Raw genomic sequence first — 22018 nt, 5'->3', positions numbered from 1 at the left:
TGGCGAAACGACAGAGGCGTACCACACATCTCAAAACACAATCCTCCAAGACAAAATGTGCGCAAATTCTCCCCACTAGGATGCCCTACCTTACACAGGACACAGATCAACAACAACTTCACCAACATGAATGTGACAGGTGTGCCGGTGCCCAGCCACACCTAGACTCTCAATCTGTGGGTGGATCCCTGCCACTGCCATCCTCAGGCTGTGCTCCACATCCACTCCTGAACGGTACCTAGTCTTCAACACTGCAAGTGCTGAGAACCCAATCTCACAAACTCCCCAAAAAATAAACAAAATACATTGTAGGATGTAAAGCACCATGCACAAGTGAACCAAAGGGAGGACCGCCATGATGAACCCACTATAGGGAACACACCATGGGTGCTTCACCAAGCGGAACCCAAAACATGGAACCCGACCTTGCCCATGGGGGCCCCGCATTCAAGTAGCAGCTGGACGTCACGCAAAATGTCACACGCATGATGCATAGATCCCACACATGAGCACACATAGAATACAGAACAGTAACACATAGGCAAAGGAGCAGCCAAACAATTCAAATACATTCCACTCTGAACCACAGCTCCCATGGCACCAAGAAAGCAAAGGAAGTCATCACAACCCTCCCCATCCATCATGTACACCTTGTCATCCACCAACTCCCCCACCATTCATTCCGTCCCTCCATCTGAGCCCCATCCACATCCAAACCCCTTCAACCACTTGCAAACCCATCCACCATCCATCTCTCCATCCATCATCTCACCCATCCATCCCTCAATCCACCCCCTCACCCATCCATCCATCATCCATCCATCCCTTCACCCAATCCATCCCCTCACCAATCCATCCACTCTTCCACCCATCCATCCACCCACTCATCCATCCAACCATTCACCCAAGCTATCCTCCCACTCATCCATCCACTCCTCCACTCTGCCATCCACTCCTCCACTCATCCATCCACTCTTCCACCCATTCATCCACTCCTCCACCCATCCATCCATCCATTCACTCATCCATCCAACCACCCACCCTCTCACCCATCCAGCCATCCCCCCACCCACTCATCCATCCACCCAGTCACTCATCCGTCCACCCACTCAACCCCCCACTCATCCATCCACCCATCCATCCCGCTCTCCACCCTCCCCCCCACTCATGCATGCACTCTCTGACCCATCCATCTCCATGCTCCTCTCCTCACCCATCCATGCACACACCTGCCCATCCACTCTGCCAATCATTCATCCATGTCCTCACTCACCCATCCATCCATCCATCCTCCCCCTCTCTCTCCATTCCCCCCTCACCCAGCCACCCATCCCTCCATCCACCCTTCACCCATCCACCCACTCATCCATCCACTCATCCACTCATGAATCCATCCATTGACCACTCATCCACCCCTTCACTCCTCCATCCATCCCCCGTCCATCCACCCTCCTCAATCACCCATCCATCCCCACATCCACCCCTTCACTCATCCATCCATCCATTCATCCCTTCACCCATCAATACATCAATCCATCCATCACCTCTCTCATCCATCCACCCACCGACTCGTCCACCATCCACCCCCCATTGATCCATCCACCATTTCACTGATCCATCCACCCATCCATCTACCCTTACAACCATGCACACACACATCCATCCACTACCATCCATCCCTCCACTCATGCATTCATCCTCTCTCCCACCATCCATCCATCCACCCCTTCCCCCATCCATCCATCCATCCCCTCACTCATCCATCCACTCCCCACCCATACATCCACCATGTCACCCACACATCCACCATGTCACCCATCACCCCATCCATACATCCACCACTCCACCCATACATCTATTCACCCACATGGCAACATAACAGACGTCTGGTGGCCGGCTCCACCCGAGATCCCTCACACATTTGATGATTCCAATTCGAATCTGCAGACCAACATCCCTGAAGACTGACACTTCGGTGCCCACACAAAGATCCTCATGAGTTGAGGACCACAGACCAGAGCCCACCGTCCCGATTCACCCAAACCCGGATTGCAACCTCTCTCTCCCTTCCCAAAATAACTGAAGGACTCCCGCCCCCCCAACTCCCCCTCACTCCCACCCCCCTTGAAAGGCTGGGGCCCTGGGCCAGAGCCCACCCCGCCCGTGCCTCAAAACCTCTGCGAAACCTTCTCTCCCTTCTGGGAAGAGCTAACTCTCCCAGGAGGGGGTTAATTCACGGAGTTGACAGATTCAGCTGCAGTGGGAGGCAAGGGGTCTCCTCTGCTAAAACTGAAAGCGTGTCTGTTTGTTTGCTTTCGTTTTTAGCAGAGGAGACCCCTGCCTCGCACCGCAGCCGAAGCTGTTGACTCCGTGAATTGGCCCCCTCCTGGGAGAATCACCCAGACAAAGGAATGGGCACAAAGGGAAGATCGGAGTGGAGCCCGCGCCCCCCCTGGGATGGTGCCACGCCCCCCCAGGGAGGCGCACCCCACAGATTGAAGAACCCTGGTTTAATATCACTGATCCAGAAACGTTTTATTTTAAAATCATGAATAAGACAGGAATGAAAAACATGTTGACAAATACTAAACTGATTTATTCTGCAAAATGTTATGAACAATTGTCTACATTTGGTTTTGAATTTTGGAAAAACAACATTGAGACAAAAACTGTCTGGGGTACAAAAGACTGGCAGGTACAAGGTTTACAATCATTATTCAGAGCCTGCATGATCCCAGAACAAATAATGTTCCTGAATGACACCATTCAACAAACAACCTGTCTTGACCTAGCCAGGATAAAGGACTTAAACAAACCGTCTATACCAAAGCCCATACCTGATAGTAATAGCAGTACAGATGTGGAGATAGACATATCCCTTATTTTACACCAACATAGAACTAATCCTGATTGGAGAAAATGGTTGATCTGGCCCACAGACACTAATAACTTTCAAGATAGATTCCTGAACAACAAACAAGGGTTCAAACAGAACAGGCCAGACCCAAGATATTCCCAGAGACAACATCCAGGGATAATATCAACATACAGTGTAGGAAAACTATGCCTCGAATGGCTACAGAGATCCACACTACCTGAAATTAAGCAACACTTGACTTTACTTAAAGAAGGTGCTGACTTGCGAGATTTCTTAATGGGACCTCGCAAACAGCGTCAAAAACGTTTCATATACGCCGGTATATATGCTGCTTACAACGAAGCTTGGAAAGTAACACAAATTGAAACTGCTGAAAAAATACAAGAAATTGATCGTTTTAATTTAGAAAAAACACTGTCTGTAGTGGACAATGGGTTAATGACTCTGTCCTCCAGAATTTATTCACTGGACAGCATTGTATCATCTGCTATTGATATAATAGAACAGGATATGCTAATGTTACAACATGGCCAGTCCCATTTACGTTCTATTGTACAGTTAGGCTGGACGTTACAAAATCTGAGTTCAGGCTACGTGCCATGGCATCTAATCAACACAACATAATTGTTTTCTGTCTTTAACCTTACAGATAAACAAATCTCTTTGGCACAAAGAGGAGCAGACTATACGGTGCTGAGCATTGAAAAACTAGAAAGATTACCATTGACAATCTCGGAAAGACCTGTCATTGAATGGATAATACATGGCACCATTACAATTCCGATAACGACTTTTCAGTTTCAATATTGCCAAAAGCACATACCAGCGGGCCTGTATGAAAGGTTGGGTAAAGGGTACATCAAGTCAACCTGGAATTTACCTTACACACATAGATGTTGGAGTGGGGGGAAAAAAGAGGTATTTCTTAGTGGTAACAACTGTAAAAATTCACTGAGCGGTACACTTCTGTGTCAAGGAATTAACTTGCATGGAGCCTGCGAAGGTTCATCAAATAACCTTTCATGTCACCTGCACGGCACCCCTGCAACACAAATAGAGCCTTTTTTCAGACAACTTTCCAACGGCAGATATGTTATGTTAAGTGACCCCAGCTGTTTTGGCATGGCGCCAGGAACGGCCTATCTCGTCAGTGTTACATCCACGGTCACTTGCTGTATGCAAGTATTGTATCCAAACAGCAAACCAAACAAGGAGGCAATGATATGGCCTTCTCTGAATATCTCTTCTATTCGAATTGATACTTTAAGCAGAATGAAGTCCATTCTTTTACAAACAACTGTGCCTTTAATCTCGTCTAAAGAAACGTATGATCTGCAAGTTGCAAGGACGTCAGCAGAGATACATGCATTATTATCAACAAATTGCCCCGTGCATTTTGTAGAAATGTTAAGTCAAATCTTAAACATGTCTGATACCAGTGGCATCGCACATGTATTTAAGACAATTTTTTCGGGACTGTTAGCACCCTTTGAAGCAGTCCTGAGCATCTTCCCGAATTTCGGCCTGCCTCTCATCTTGTGTGTAGTGTAGTTCCTATATTCCTAATAGGCTCTGCACATTGGAATAACATAAACGATAGTTTAGACGTAGGACTTAGGTCGACTAGGTCTCTATTGAATATGTTAGACTTAATTATGAATGCCAGCTAGCTCAGAGGTCACTAGAAACTTTCTCGAATTCACAAGAAGGGATTCGTTTCTGACAACCGCATAACATGACAACTTTGCTCCCCTAGAACAAGGAGTATATCACCAGAGTTGCGGAAACAATAGATAGCTATTTTACTCAGTCAATAACCAGAAATGGCCCCATTTCGTTGAAAAATACCACTTACTCTTCTCAATTTGTCAGTGTAACATCCCAGTACGCATCCAAAGCTGATCAAAAAATAAAGTGGAAGTCGTATGTTCTTCCTTTTGCTTTACATAGTTTCTATTGTCTGTTTATTATGCAAACTGTACTCCGGGTATTTGCAGCCTATATTTAGATTTTCCCACTTTTCTTCCTTTTTGTCAAATTTTTCTTCCAATAATTTGAATCTAAAATTGTTTAATACCCTTATATAATTCCTTTCATCAGCCACAATGATAAGTATATAACATCATTAGGTCTGATTCTGTAGTCATTGCAGTAGTTTGGTACGTTTTCAGCATGTTTGCGGGCTGTATCCCAATTACTACATCAAATGTATCTGCCTTCCTCATAGATTTAAATGTCCATCTGTCTGCATCTAGGCATCTTTGATGTCTAGAGCTTTTTCAAACTAATGTAATGTATTCAATTTACCATTTATAATCTGTGTTCTTGACTTCATGCTGGCTGTTAATAATCATTGTACTTCACATTTACAAAAATAACATGATACAGATTCTATACTGGGATATGTATAACTATACTTTATAGTGTGCTTTCAAAGGTGAAGGATTTTTATTCACAGGGAATACTTGCGCTCCACTAAGTTTTCTGACTCTTGCCTGTAGGGCTGGATAGTTTTAGGTAGTGGTGCCAAAAGAAAGGGGAGACCCTCCCGACCCCTTAAACGATGTTACAACGGAACATCTATACTTAGAAAACAAATTCCTATGCACACACAATTCAATTCAAACACTGGGTGATACCGTTTTTGGTCAGGTGAGTATAACAATAAGTTATTATCCACTACTTCTGGTATGAGCAATTTTTTCTTTATTGCTCGAGCTACAACACGCCAGCCGACACGTGTTTCGTCAGAGTTTAAATCGCTCTGACTCTTCAGGGCTATCTTCCGTTCTAGGCGTATGTTGTAGTTCCGCTTGACCGGTGATAATTCCAACCCGGTAAGGGTATCAATAATTGCCGAGATGCCTGCGATTTGTGCTTGTGTCTGTAAGAGAAAATTAAAACATGTGTCTGAGCCGTATAGGTGAGCTCAGCGGAACAGGAAATTCCCTTTAGTTTCAATGACTAGTTCTGTTATGCTTCACACTCTGTTTCGTAAAAGCCGCCTTTAATCTGACTGTTTTGGAAACACCATTGCTGGGGGTCGCTGGATTCACGACCAGGCGGAATAAACGGTCCAGGAATTTTCGGACGATTTTGACGAGAACACAGAGAACAGTCAGATTAAAGGCGGCTTTTACGAAACAGAGTGTGAAGCATAACAGAACTAGTCATTGAAACTAAAGGGAGTTTCCTGTTCCGCCGAGCTCACCTATACGGCTCAGACACATGTTTTAATTAAGGCAAAAACACTCACCTTGGGAGCGAACACTGGTGGCTGTCCACCTTAGGACCCCCGCCTGTGCCCAAACAGACTGTAAACAATCTGGAGGCATGGGTTGACTCTGCCCTGATCTACCAGGTACAAACAAAGTCGGTTGCCGTAGTCTGTTTTGGACTCCTACATGGACTCAAACCATTGCTTGGATTCTTTAACACCAACACCTGCCAGGTCCTCATCCAAGCCACCATACTCTTGAGATTGGATTACGCCAGCTCTTTCTATCTAGGAACCAATAAAGCAGAGATATATCACCTCCAAAGGGAACAAAACGCTGCTGCCTGGATCCTCTTCGGGCTGCCCAACTCTTGCTCTACATCCAGATTTCTGCATGAGCTGCACTGGCTCCCGGTGGAGGAAAGAATCAATTTCAAAGTCCTGTGGATTTGTCACAGAATCCTGAATGCCCATGCCCCTGATATCCTAGCCAATCTTCTCACACCCTACATACCCACCCGCCAGGTGTGCTCCACTGGCCAACACTTGGCGTGCGTTCCTTGTGTTAAGAAAGCTCGGGCCGGAGGGCGCTCCTTTCGTGCCCTTACTCCTAAACTTTAGAACAACATCAGAAATATCCAAGATCATGTGTCCTTCCGGAAGGCTATAAAAACCTATCTCATTCTGAACTAACTTCCTCACCTTGTGCTGCAGTCCCCTGTTTTACTGTCTGGCTTGGGATTAGCCCTGGGACGCCCCTTTACTGCGGCAGCTATGCTCTCTACTAAAACAATAAAATAACATAACATAACATAACCTAACACATAACATAAGTCTTTTTGGACCAGGAGATGAAAAGACTGGTACGTGTTGGGGGGTCTGCCACAGATGATGACGAGGAAGACGTTTCAGAAGAAAAGCTATTACGGTTCATATAGTAACCACTCGACCCCAACTGAAACAACAGGGGTTGTGCTGCATTCGATGGTTCAGGTATGGTACTCTCAGGAATGTCAATTATGACCTCAACTGGAGGAGAAGCATACTCAATATCCACAGCTGTGGATGTAGAAGGTAAAACAGGCAATAAATCAATTGAAGTTTCCATCTCCCCCTCCGTTTTTTGGGGAGTAGTCGAAGAAACAGAAACCATTGGATTAGTGAAAGATCCTGCTAGGAGGCATATTATTCAGTATCAGCCATATAGTGTAGCTTGACATGCTCAATTGAAATGTAACTATTCTATTTATGCTGAGACAAAGGAGGCAGGATCACAGTACGGGTGTCTTTTAAGCCAAGGACTCTGACCGGTGCACAGTAAGATGGACCAAATTTTTTTGTTCTCTACTTTTTCTCTTTAGGTAGCCAGCCAGAAACAGGAATCAGCACCGCTGCATCCGTGGAATAGGGCAAATGGTCTTTTGCTTGTGAATCACAAGCATTTTGTAGATCTGGGAACATAGCATAATGATTATCTATGTCAAACGTTGCAGCAGCCACCACAACGTCTAGACCATCAAGGTCTGGCACAAACAATTTAATGCCAAAGAGCATTTTTTATGGGATACGCCCACCCAGAGATCTTCTAGGGAGAATATTTAGTGCACGTTGGACTCCAAATAGATAAGTCAGCCAACCCCTGCCAGTACCTAAGACTCTAGCTGTCAAAGATTGCTTTACGTCACGGTTCATCTGCTCCACAACAGAATTGCCCCAGGCCAATGTGAAGACAAGAATTGCACCTGCATCCCCAAAGACTTCATCGCATCCCAGTATGCCTTAGAGGCAAACGCAGGACCTTGGTCAGAATGGAAGGTGCCACAGTCAAAGGTCCCTGCAAAGACACGCAAATCTTTTATGACAGTTCGAGCATCAGCACTACGTTGTGGCCAAATCCAAACGGATCTAGCGTACAAATCTACTGCAACCAAGATATGTTTAAAAGCAGTGTGAGATGATAAAGGACCGCAGTGATCAAGATAAATACAACCAAAGGGTTGGTTTGAAATGTAAAGTAGAGTATGTGGTGGACGGGCAAAGGCAGATGGCTTAATTTGTTGACAAATATCACAAGAAAGAACATATTTAGTGCCTGTTGGTACAAACCACGCCACCAAAAATGTTGCTCCAAAAGGGCATGTCCAGAAGCAATGCCTTCATGTGCAGCCACTATTTAAAGAAAGTCTGTGGTCCTCGTTGGGAATAAGTCGATCTCCAGTGGTTGGAATAGTTACAAATGGAATATGAGCAGATGGCAAGTGGTATGCATAACGTGAAGGGAAGCACTGAGGAAGTTCTGTTCCCTCCTTCGTTGCAGCTATAGCCGCTAGAATATCATCAATTTTAGACATAGACCTTGTGACTGCTGCTACTGTACAAGTGGCTACTGCAGATTTGGCTGCTTCATCAGCCAGCGAAATTCCAACAGCGCGTGCTCCCACACTTTGATGGCCTAAGTATGGATAGCATGTGTGAGTGGCCAACGTTCCTTTAAAGCGGCCACACCGACCCAAAGTGCTTTATACTTAATTGCGCTACCTTTAGAATCACGAAAATCATTTTGTGTCCAGAAGAACAGGTTTTCAATGAAGCATTCTACACAGTAAAACAAATCGCACACCACAAGTGTAGGAACATCGGAGGGGCGCTAGGTGGCGCACTAGCAAATGGCCACCTGTAGGTGAGGCTCTTGCCGCCCACTGATTAGCATCCTGAATTTATCCTGCATATCGACCCCCAGTGTGGATTTTATGGCAGCACATCGGTAGACATACCCCTCCGCTCGTTCAACGCGATCTTTGGTGAGGATCAGAGTTTCCCTGTGCCTGGGAGGCGTCAGCAAAGTTTGCCAGTGGAGCCTAGAGCAACAGCGTGCAGCTGAAGGCCGGCCCGAGAAACTATGGGAGCCCGCTGCTGCGCAGGAAGTCACTGGGCCATGAGTGTCGCGAATTTGTGAATGCTGGACGGACCCGGTCTGTGCTCCCGGGAGCGGAAAGCTGCGGGCAACGGGAGTTGCGAGGGGGCGTACCGGCCCTGAATGCCAGCGGTGACCTGAGCGACGGGGTGAGGAGCGAGGACCTTCGTATTGCCTTGGACCCCCCTCTCCACCCTGTACATTAGAGCGGCCTCTTTGTAGGGGGGCAAAGTGAGCCCGGCTCGTGTGGGCTCCCCTCCATCCCCCCCGAGTGGGCGCCTCTTGGCGCTGAATATATCACATAGCTCCAACCAGCCTGCGCATTTCTACCGGCCGCATATGCGGGAGCTGAGGCCTACATCGACTATAGACACTGAGGGAGCAGCTTGACTGTGCGCCAATGTGACAAGGGGCGAATACAACCATAACGGCTTTCTGCAGTGGAGGCACGACCAAGACCAGCTGACAGAGGGTGACCATACCGGGACCATAACGCCCGACCGGAGAGCTACCCTAAAGACGTGCTTGCGACCACGCCTTGACAGAGATCACGGCGGCCTCCAGATGCACAACTGAACAACGTACTTGGGCATATGCACATAAGCTACTTGTGTATTACGAAGTGGGGACAAGGCGATACGCACCCTCCATTGACTTGTATATTGCGCTGACGCAAAGAGTCCTGCCATAAACTTTATCAGGGAGAAGGCTTGTGTGGAGCTTTTGGGCCACCGTTAATCAGAATTCTACTAGAGCGCCGTAGCTTCGCTAGTACAGAAAATATACCACTAGCTCTGAAAAACTACCCGGGAACCCACGGTGCAGCGTCTCTGATTGCTCCTACAGCAACGATGGGGAAAAACAACGCACGGCAGCCAAAACTTACCTTTGACACTGTAAAAAAGAACAATCGCACGGGGCAAAAAAGCCAGGAACAAGCTACGAGTCAGGTGTCCCAAGATGACGTTGCAGGCCCATCCACTGAGGTGCAGGATATTCTCTGCGAGGTCCGACAAGGATTTGCCACAATAGTAGACAAGGTCGACAGGATGTCATCACGGATGAACGCCATAGCCCACAAACTGGAAGAGCACGAAGAACGGCTGAAAGAATCCGAAAGGCGCATTTCCGACTCAGAAGATACAACAGCCAGACACACGTCGCAGCTCTCCCACATGGACAATTTGCTTAGGGTCATCGCGGCAAAGAACGAGGACTTAGAAGCGCGCAGTAGGCGCAATAACATTCGCATTTTAGGCGTACCGGAAACAACCAACACAGGACGAATGGAAGATTACTTCTGACCGATAGGCAAGGAGGCCTTCTCTGCACAGTTTATAGTGGAAAGAGCCCATCGATCTCTGGGACCTCGGCCCAAGCCTGGAGACACTCCGCGACCTATAATTGCAAGGCTTTTAAATTATAGAGACCGAGATGTGGCACTGAGAGCCGCCAGAAGTAAACAAGCACTGTCATTTGAGGGCGTATCCTTTTCCATTTATCCTGATTTTACGCCCATAGTGCAAGAAGAAAGACGTACATTTCTTAACGTCAAGACCAAATTGCGGAAGGCCCAGATTGACTATGCCCTTCTGTATCCAGCACGTTTGAGAGTAACTCATCAAGGCAAGCAAAGATTCTTCACGAAAACCACAGCAAGTCGAAGACTTCCTTCAGCAACTTCGGAGTGCGGAAAGAGCAGAAGCAAGGGCGGAGGACCCCCGGGGGTCCCCGTTGATGGTAGCGGAAAATGAAGATCAGGAGTGAGGACTCTTTTTGAGCCAAGAATTGGTAACAGAATGCTGTATAAGTGATTCATCGCATGCTGCTGGGGGATGGTCTCTGCTCACAGGTATATGCCCCTTGTTGAACAATGCACACTGGGGTGTCTTATGTTAGCTCGCTGGGCACCCTATTGCCTGAAGGCGCTGCAGATCCAGCTGCGTATTTGGCTCTGGCGGCATGGGGTTGTTACTACCACCTAGATATGTCCCCTACAGGGAATTCCCCCATTTTTTTTTGCTCTATATGTTTGATTGGGGTTGGTTTTTCTGCTTTGTTGAAGGATGGACAGGGGTGGGGTGGTTGGGAGTATAGTATGATACTGGCATGTTTGGGTTGCTTCAGTGGGTGGGTCGGGGGGAAGGTTTCAATGGGGCTTTAGTTGCTGTTAGGGACGTTGAGGTACAGGACATGGTGCTCATTATACACACAATATCAACACACGCAGTTGGTGCAGATAGCAAACTTGCATTTGACGTGCTAACTCACAGACTAGAAGCTACGATAACGCCACATGATAAGGATAGATTGCTTTGGACAAGATGCATGTGGCTAGCCTTGTAGGATCACATTTACATGTCATTACGTGGAACGTCAGGGGACTCAGGGACCCAAGAAAGAAACACCAGGTATTGGCTTATTTAGATAGACAACAAGTACATATAGCAATGTTGCAAGAGACCCACTTCACGCCCCAGAGAGCCGCTGCATTTGCGTCTCGTTGGGGTGTACATAGGATTTTTCCTCCTATTCTAGCTACGCCAGGGGGACTGCTATTCTGATTAAGAGACAGGTACCCTTCCACTTGGCTGGGACATCCCAAGATGATCAGGGGAGGTACTGCCTAGCCTGGGGACGCCTCGGATTGGAATCGGTCACTTTGGTCTGTCGTTATGGACCGAACATAGATGCCCTGGATTTTTTTACCACCTTGTGGAGGAAGATCAGAGACATAGGCTCGAATCACGTCATATGGGGTGGAGACTTTAATGTTACTTATGCCCCGACACTAGACAGAACACACCCTGCCCCTCATCATCGCACCGCTCTGAGAGATATCATTGAAGAAAGTCGCTTACTAGATGCGTGGAGGCACACACATCCCCAGGCTCGGGAGGGCACACACTTTACAACGCATGCTGCCTCATGGGCGCGACTTGATTACTGGCTTGTATCCCGGGAGATGGGGCCTATGATTTGCACCGTACAACATCTAGCTAGGGAGTATTCCGACCACGCGCCGGTTAAACTCACACTCTCCTCAGCAGATTTCAGTCCTCCGCGCAGCGCTTGGAGACTTAATACACGCATGCTCACAGAACCAGTATTTTACGAGGAACTACGCGAAGAGGTTCAAGATTTCTTTACACGTAACAAAGGCACAGTGTAGAGCGTTGAGACTGTTTGGGAAGCATTTAAGGTCACGTTAAGGGGTTTTTGCATATCAAAATGGGCGGGAATACTCAAAGACATTCTCAACACACTCAGTAAATTGGAGCGGGAGCTTCATACACTGGATGCACAATTGAGGCACACCCCAGACCAAGACACGCAGCAAGCACTCCGGACTAAACTGACAGAATACATGGAAGAGGCGAATAGGGAAACGCGGTTCAGGGGTAAACATTGGACGGCCCGCCGCTATGGTGAAGGGGAGGGACCGGGGAAAACTTTGGCTGATACCATCAGGCGCCCACGCTACTCTAATTATGTGGTGGAACTGGAAAGGCCGGATGGGACGCAATGTTGGGACACCGCAAGCATACTCGATGATTTTACCAACCACTACACCGCTTTATATACCACCACTGGGGGTCACAACGTCGATTTTGATGCCTACCTTGGTGATGTTACCTTGGGATGGCTGAGTGACGTTCACCGTAAATTCCTGTGCGCCCCATTCGAACTAGACGAAGTTCATGATGCCATCATGCATATGCAGTCTGGGAAGGCCACGGGACTGGATGGTGTTCCAATAGAATTTTATAAGACTTATGTGGATATAATGGCCCCGATACTGCGTGAGGTCTATGAAGAATCACTAGAGGTGGGTTCCCTACCCCCATCTATGAGAGAAGCCCCTATCATTTCCCTTTTAAAGCCTGACAAGCCAGCTCACCTGTGAGGGTCTTATTGCCCACTCTCTCTTCTAAACTGCGATGCCAAGATCTTGGTGAAACTCATTACCACCCGACTAAGCCTGTTATTGGAGCATTTGATTCTTCCAGATCAGTCTGGGTTTGTCCCTGGGAGAGCCACTTCACATAACTTGAGGACTCTCTTTACCATTTGGAACAATGTCTCTCCAGAATTACCCTTAGCAGCAATTTTTCTAGACGCCACCAAGGCTTTCGACTCTATCGAATGGAATTATATCTTTGACATAATGCTTCGGATGGGGTTCCCACCGCTGTTCCTATCTTGGATACGCTTATTGTACCATCAACTGGGAGCCAAGGTGCTCATTAACGGGCACATGTCTCAAAGGTTCTCGATTACTAGCGGCACTCGTCAGGGGTGCCCTCTATCCCCATTGCTTTTTGCTTTGGCGACTGAACCGCTGGCAGAACGACTGCGTCAGCGCCATAATGACATGGCCTTGGGATGTAACATGAGACAAATTTTGGTATCCATGTATGCCAATGACATTACCTTGTATGTGCGGGACCCCCAAGCAAATTTAAATACACTTCTTAGAGAATTCATAATATTTGGTCGACTGTCGGGTGTCCAGATTAATTGGGGGAAGTTCTGCCTTTTTCCGTTAACAGACTCGGTTGTGCGCTTCCCTTTGGACTACCCGTTGGAGTGGTGTGATGACGAACTACGATACTTAGGTATCGGGATTACTAGAAATGTGGAGGGACTCATGAGACTCAATTATGGGGTGGCACTGACCAACATAGCAGACAAGGTAAGCCGGTGGATAACACTTCCACTCTCCCTGGCAGGTAGAGCGTCGCTGATCAAAATAGTGCTACTGCCCCAATTGCTCTATTTATTTCTCAACATCCCGTACTACCCGGGCAGGCACTTTTTCCAATCTCTCAAATCAGAAATGATTAGACTGGTTTGGGGGGGTAAACAAGCTAGATTGAAGTGGGACGTTCTGACTAGACCCTATGCATCGGGTGGATTTGGCATTCCAGACTTTGAACTCTATTACATAAGCGCCCAGGCCCATTATTTATATTTCTGGATCCAACAGCCCAAATATATGCCACAGTTAGCAGCCGAACACTGGCTAGTGCACCCAATCCCGATAGAAGGAGCCTTATATGCAACACTGGCTGCTCGAGAACATACGCAAAATACGGTATATGCCACAATCACGGCATGGAGACGCATTGAACGCCTCCTAAAGGCCCCTATGCTTTACTCCCCATTACTACCGCTAACATATGATCCAACCATGCCCCTCCTGCAGGAGACACTGTTTCATAAATTTCAAAAACGGACGTCGCTCAATAACTGGGGCGATTTATACAACAATGGCCAATTCCGAGATTTGGAGAATGTGCTACAGGGTGTACAACGTACCCCGTTGGATACCTTTCTGCATATACGGCTTAGGTAAGGGGTTCGGTCCATATGCTCTGACTTTCCAGCTGAACCTCAGATACTTGCACCATTGCAGATGCTCTTACTGCAAACGTCACCCAGGCGCTTGGTTTCCTTGCTATACCGCGCAGTCCACAAGCAACGAGAAGTGGAAGCTCCGGCATCCCGCACACCGTGGGGAGAGGAATTAGGGTTTGAATTGACGGAAGATCAATGGGAGTACTGCTGCTCACAGACTGAGCGCATATCGTCCAGCAGTAGACCGCGCATTATACATTATAAGTATTTACACGGGCTACACCATACACCGGTCAGACTACAGAAACATAGTCTTCGAGATTCAGATAATTGTAATAGATATCATGTGCCCCACGCTGATTTTTTACACTTGGCCTGGAATTGCCCGAAAATGTTCTGGAGGCTTGTCTTTGACGCCTTAAATCAAATGACAAACATGCACATAGAGGCCACGCGCTTGTTGGCATTGTTGAGTTATGTTCAAGATGTACCCCTGACACATCGTAAATATATAGCCCTTGCACTTTTGGTGGCTAAGAGACGGATAGACTGTAAGTGGGAAAGAGGGAGAGCGCCAAAAAATAAAAGGATTGGCTTAATGATATGATTTGTTGGCAAGAACAATCTGCCATCTATGCTGAATTGCTGCCTAGAGCGTCCCGCCCTAGAGACATTTGGTCGCCGTTAACGAACTATTTGCTGGCGAGACCCCAGGAGGATGACCACTCATGAAGTCCTGTAAGTGGAGTTATATGGGATAAGGGCCACCGAGCCTGCGCACATGGGTCTATATGGCTGCTATAATTGTCTGATCAACACTGTACTGGGACTATAACGGAGTGGAAGAAATGGATGGGTCTCCATACGTCCACCTGATGTTCATTTTTTCCCTTCCTCATTAATCTGCAAAGGTAGATGTGACGGTAGAGACTACGTGGCGACGTGCTATATGACATGTGGAACTGAACTTTGGGTACTTATGCTATGCACCACTGTGCCTTAATGTGTGACTCTTTACTGATGTTTGTATATTAATTATGTGTTCTATCAATCAGTGCAAATATTCGTTGGAATATTGTTTTCAGGGAACGCGGCCGGCCCAAAGTGGTTGTAGGCGGCATGCTGTGTCTAACTCTATTGATTATGCAAATGTTATTTACTTATTAGATCTGTATCTTGCCGACCACTGCTTGGTTGTAGGCGCCTGAACTGCACCTAATGTTAATTACATTTAATAAAGGTTTTGAAAACATAAAAAAAAAAGTGTAGGAACATCGGGATCATCAAATAAATTCAAGAGCCAAAACTAAAGGATGTAGCTCCGTCAATTGAGCTGTGCAATCACCAAGAGATTGTGTGTGCACCAAGGGGGATTTAAAATCCCCATCAACAATCTTTCCTGCCACAATCGCGCAGGCTGCAGAATAAGCATGCTTAGTACCAACTGACGGCTGCGCAGAACCGTCAGTGTAAATAATACATTTGTATTGATCCAAAGGAAGCAAGGATAAAGGTGGAGGATGTACATGTTCATATTGCAAAAATTCCTGCAAAGATAAAGTTGACATTAGCGGATGTTGAAGAACTAGCCAATTGCATCCAACGTGGATTCAAGGCTTAGTAATTAGCCTTTGTAACTGCTTCTAAAGCGGGTACTAGTGAGACCATGAAAATGCATTTACCCCGTGCCAGAGAGCATTCCTTAAGATTTGGACCGCTGTCAAAAAAAAATTTGTAGAAGAAAAATGCATCTCAGCTGGGGTATACAAATGTGATTTATAAGCAATGGGGACAGTGTCCCCTTCATTGAAAGTCAAGTATGTGAAACCTAACACACCTGGTATAATCCTTATGACCAAATTTGTAGAATTATCTTGTGTTAACAAGTAGTTGGTCGCCGGAAGATCAGACTGCAGAGCCAAAAGAATTGTGGTATGTTAAGGTTGCCAACAGGAAGCCGAAAAAGAAGGTTGTATTAATGAATGAAGATGTTTTTTTTTAAAAATGTATAACTCTTTTCATTGAGCTCAATAGACAGTATAATAACATTTGCCAATGCATGCACATCAAGTATTCGTTTACATTGGTTAGAAGAACAAATGACAGGGTGAGGCAGAAATCCTCATACAAACAAGGAGTAATCCTCGTAAAACAAGTAGCATTCTTTAGTCGCCCAGAACTTCTCCTGCTTCTACAGGGCCCTTCAATTTTCCCCAGTATGCTTGCCATTGCGCCCACACCTTCTCCCATTTCTTTATGCACCCTCTACTTTTAGAGACTGTCTCCTCTGCTCTCTGACACCAATCCATATCTTTTTCCCAATCGGTAACTGAAGGGGAGAGTGTCGCCCGCCACCCTCTAGCATTCATCACCAAGCACTCCTGCACTCATCCTGGCTGAGCAGTAGGGAATACATAGCTAAGGAAAAGGAATGGCAACAATTACGTTACAACACATCTCCCTTCCTTAGGGAAACTAAAAGCAGAAATAATGCAAATAAATGGAAACATCAATAAATACATTAAATTCACAAAAGATAGAAGGAACATTCCTAATGTATACAAGCATTAAAATCATGGAAACAGATTGACAAAATATACTTGCAGCGAACAATAACTCCTAAAGCAATCAACACTTGAATCAATTAAATTAAGATTTACATCATCCCATTTCCTTGGGCAACATAAAAATACAAGCATTCCATAACCAAAGAAGACATGGCATAAGCACAACACACCCTGTACATCTGGGCCAATAAAAATTTCAGGCAAACAAACTTCACGCAGTAATCAAATACGCACACCAACTCAACACTCAGCTAGGTACATCCAACCCCACGACTCCAAACTAGGGTACTCACAACCATGCAATGGGGTACTCACTACCCCACAATTCTGCAGTAGGGCACTAACCACCCTACAACTCTGTAGTAGGGCACTCACCACCATATACCTCTGTATTAGGGTACACACCACCCTACAACACTGTACTGGGGCACTCACCCCCCACAACTGTATTAGGGTGCACATCACCCTACAAGACTGTACTGGGGCACTCACTGGGCATAATCAGGAATGTATGTCCTCCCAAAATTAAAAAAAACCCAGTAATGTTTACAATTTTTTTAATGAAGTTGGAGGTTGCAATTGAGCACATTTCTCTAGAAAGTGCGGGTCCAACCCCCTACCCTAATTATTCAGTTTGTGACCAAGAAAGAGAACAGCCAAGAAGGGGATGTGAGACTCAGCAAACTTGGATTTATAGCCAAAGTTTGCAAATGTGTGATAATGCGATCTACAAGCAAGAGATGTGGCTGTAATTTATCATGCGTCAAGTAGATGTCATCGACGTACGAGAATGCATCATGGTCAATCTCAGGCTAAAGGGACACAATGCGTGCCGCAAACACACCAGGCCATTATTACATCCCATAGCCAATCTCGCATATTGGCGTTCAATGCAGTATATGCGGTCAAATCACGGCAGTCAGGAGCAAAGGAGGAACATATGACGTTACAATGCAAGTCATTACAGCGCATGCTTTTACAATGCGGTTTTTACAACGCAGGTACCATTACATTGCATGTTTTTACAACACATACCATTACAACGCAAGCATTTACAATGCATACCAGTATAATGCATACAATTACAACACATTTAAAAAGAAATTGTATACTAAACCACTGGGATGGGATGTCGGGAAAATAGGGGTTTTGGGTGGGGTAATGTATTAAAACACGGTTAATTAAAATGTGTACTAAGTATTAAAAGTAATCTGTGAGTACTAAAATTTGTGTATTAATTTTGTTTAACAAATCTTATGCTCACCAATGAGCCAGATTGCAAAGAAAAAAAGGGGATTTGGGTGGGTTAGTGTATTAATACACGGTATTTTAAAATAGTACTACATATTAAAAGTAATACCCGAGTACTAGAATTAATACTCATGTATTAGTTTTATTTAAGGCATCCTATACTAACCAATGGGACGGGATACAAAGAAAAAAGGGGATTTGGGTGGGTTAGTGTATTAATACACAGTATTTAAAATAGTACTAAATATAAAAATTTATATTTAAGTACTAAAATTAATACTCATTTTTTTATCTTGAACAATAAAAAAATATATGTATGCCTCTATTAATTTATAATTTTAATTTATATAATGAACATGTATTTATCAGGCATAAAAACATTTTATAATTACTAAATAAATAACAATATAATTTTTTAATGAATATTTACATTAAATACAAATCTTATTACATTTTTAAAAATATTTGCAAAAGGACAAGGACAAAAAGGTATATTAAAACACTTTAATTTACTAAAATATCTACCATTACTTAAAGAAAATATTAAACATAATAAAACCCCAATAACACAAAACTAATCAAAAACCAAACAAATAATCCACCATTTTAAACTTCACGAAAACGAAAGTCCTACACCACTTTCTGTAAAATCACCTTGACCTGCAGGTCGCCAAAATGCCAGACATAACATATATTGAAAAAAATAATGAACATTTATAAATCTGAAAAAATAATTACAGTTTTACACAACATTAAAAAGAAGACAAAAAATATACACAAACCATATTTTGTTTACAATTAAAGTACACCACAAAAAAAGTATAAAAGCAGCCATCCACCTTTTTAAAAACAGCGTATAACTGACTGCCAGACACAACACGCATTTTGGCTACCAGAACATTATCGACATCATACATTGTCATCTATAGTTCCAAGTAAGTGGACCCTTTATTAAATGTAATAATTTAGCAAATTAATCCAAGCATAATTTGAATCACATATACCATTGAAAATATCTTACACATTTTTTTGAAAAATTTTCACTGTTGCATTAAGCACAATCGAAAACAGAGTCACAGAAAAAATATATGATGTGAGAAAGCAAAACTTTATATGTTTTAATATTTAACGTTTTTAATTTTACAAAACATGCATTAACATTAAAAAAGAGTCAAATATTGTAAAGTTTAAAACTAATAATACTTCTCTAACAGGTGCTTGCCTCAGAGAAATTAATGTATAGTAGTGGGGGTAAAATTACTATTCCTACTCCGAAGGGTGCATACCTCATGGAAATTAATGAACAACGGTGGGGGCAAAATTACTATTCCTACTATAATATAAAGGGTGGTTGCCTCAGACAAAATACTGGATAGTGATGGGGATAAAATTACTATTCCTACTCTGACAGGTGCTTGCCTCATGGAAGAGTTGGAGGCAAAATGACTATTTATAATCTAATGGGTGCTTGCATCAGTAGAAAATACTTGATAGTGGTGTTGGCAAAATTTCTATACCTACTCCAAAGAGGGCTTGCATCAAGGAAAATGCTGGATAGTGGTGGAGGCAAAAATACTATTCCTACTCCGACGTGTGCTTGCCTCAGGGAAAATGCAGGGTAGTGGTGGGGAGAAAATTACCATTTCTACTCTGAAGGGTCCTTGCATCAGGGCAAGTGCTGTATAGTGGTGGGAATAAAGGGGCATATTATCAAAAAATGGCGTTCAAATTATCGCTGCTTTAGTGGTAGAAAACTACTCTGTTCTGGTGTCAACATGGGCTTCTATTGGATTTCTCAAGGGCATATTATCAAGCCCATTATCGCCGCCTTAGCGGCAGTTTTCTGCCGCTAAAGCGGCGATAATTTGAACGCCGTGCTTGATACTATGCCCCAAAATTACTATTCCTACTTCAAAGGGTGCTTGCCTCTGGGAAAGTGGTGGATAGTGGTGTGTATAAAATGACTATTCCTACTCCGAAGAGTGCTTGCCTCAGTGAAAATGCTGGATAGTGGTGGGGTTAACATTATTATTCCTACTCCAAAGGGTGCTTGCCTCAGGGAAAGTGTTGTATAGTGGTGTGTAAAAAATTACTATTCCTACTCCAAAGGGTGCTTGCCTCAGGGAAAGTGCTGGATAGTGGTGTATATACAATTTCTATTCCTACTACAAAGGGTGCTTGCTTCAGAGAAAATGCTGGATAGTGGTGGGGATAAAATTACTATTCCTACTCCAGTGGTTGCTTGCCTCTGGGAAAGTGCTGTATAGTGGGGTGAGTAAAATTACTATTCCTACTCCGAAGGGTGCTTGCCTCAGTGAAAATGCTTGATAGTGGTGGGGATAAAATTACTATTCCTACTGCAAAGGGGGCTTGCCTCAGGAAAAGTGCTGGATAGTGGTGGGGATAAAATTACTATTCCTACTCCGAAGGGTCCCTGACTCAGAGAAAATTTTGGATAGTGGTGGGAATAAAATTACTATTCCTACTCCAACATGTGCTTTCCTCTGTTAAAGTGCTGGATGTTGTTTTTAGGTTTAAACTGCTTTTTAAAAATATCATTCTTTCTTATACATGTTTATTTATCAATAGATAACTACAGCATCAAAAATCAGCTTTAAAAAATAACCTTATATTTTCTTGGATAAAAATCAAAATAGGACCATCAGAAAATGATTTTAAAAGGTAAAAATTAATTTAAAATATACCCGAAAATCAACAGAAGCAATGATATTGTATGGTAAAACAATTTTGCTAAAATAGAATAACATCCAATTTACATTTTCAAAACAATAAAAAAAAATGTCTTCAAGATTTTCTAACTTTAAACAACATACGTTTTTATAAAAGTCAAGCATAAATCACAAGGTAATTTTTACATCTAAAAAATATGTGAATGAACGTTTTGAACAGTAAAATAATAATAATATTTTAAAACAACAAAATGGTCTTCTTCAAAAGAATCATACTTTTTTAAGGTTACTAAATTTGTCAATCTTCTCATAAATAATATTGCAAAATAAACACAAATGTATTTTTTCCGTTAAAAGACTACAAGTATTGTAAAAAGGCAAAACATTAACCTGTTCTTCCAAAACCAAAAATGTGTAATTCTATTTCTGGTGAAAATGTTTACAATTATCACAAACTCCTAACAATAATTTTGTATCTACTATTTTCAGACCAAATAAAATTCACCCTGGTCAAGAAGCAGAAAACCACAAGAAAAACCTTTCAAAAAAGGTAAGATAACAAAAACATTAAACAATAAAATTACATACCCATGTTTCTCTCCCTAGTAAACTTTATTTAAAAAACATAAGACTGATAATACACATAAAATCTTTTTCCTTTCAGAATCAACTAATAAACAAAACCGTCCACCAAAGTCAAAGTATCAAGCAACATCTTATCAAAAGGTAAGAATCTAGATATATTTAACAATAAAAAAACGTAACCATTTTTTCTCCCAATAAAGCTTTTTTTAATAACATTTCAGCAATCTTTGAAATGCAACACATTTAAAACATTAAGGGGCCGATTCCGATTCGGCAAAATGCTCTCCGAATAGCCGTACGGAGCTTTTTTCCCGTATGAATCGTATGCAGAACCGAACCCGTACGTACGATGTAGTACGATGTGTACCCAAAGCAGTTCTCCGTACGAATCGTACCGAAGACCGTACAACTCACGAATCGCATTCTGAATGCGCGGTACAGGATGTCCATACGGATCGAAGCTGCATTTTCCGACCCAGTAAGTATGAATCGTATCGACAACACTCCGTACGACTCTTTTTCTACGGGATCTTTAAACGTCTGTAAAAGCAGATA

This window comes from Lissotriton helveticus, chromosome 6 (genome assembly GCF_964261635.1).
Source record: "Lissotriton helveticus chromosome 6, aLisHel1.1, whole genome shotgun sequence".
In the NCBI taxonomy this organism is placed as follows: Eukaryota; Metazoa; Chordata; class Amphibia; order Caudata; family Salamandridae; genus Lissotriton; species Lissotriton helveticus.
The sequence above is the reverse complement of the archived record's forward strand: the minus strand, read 5'-3'. Positions refer to the sequence as shown.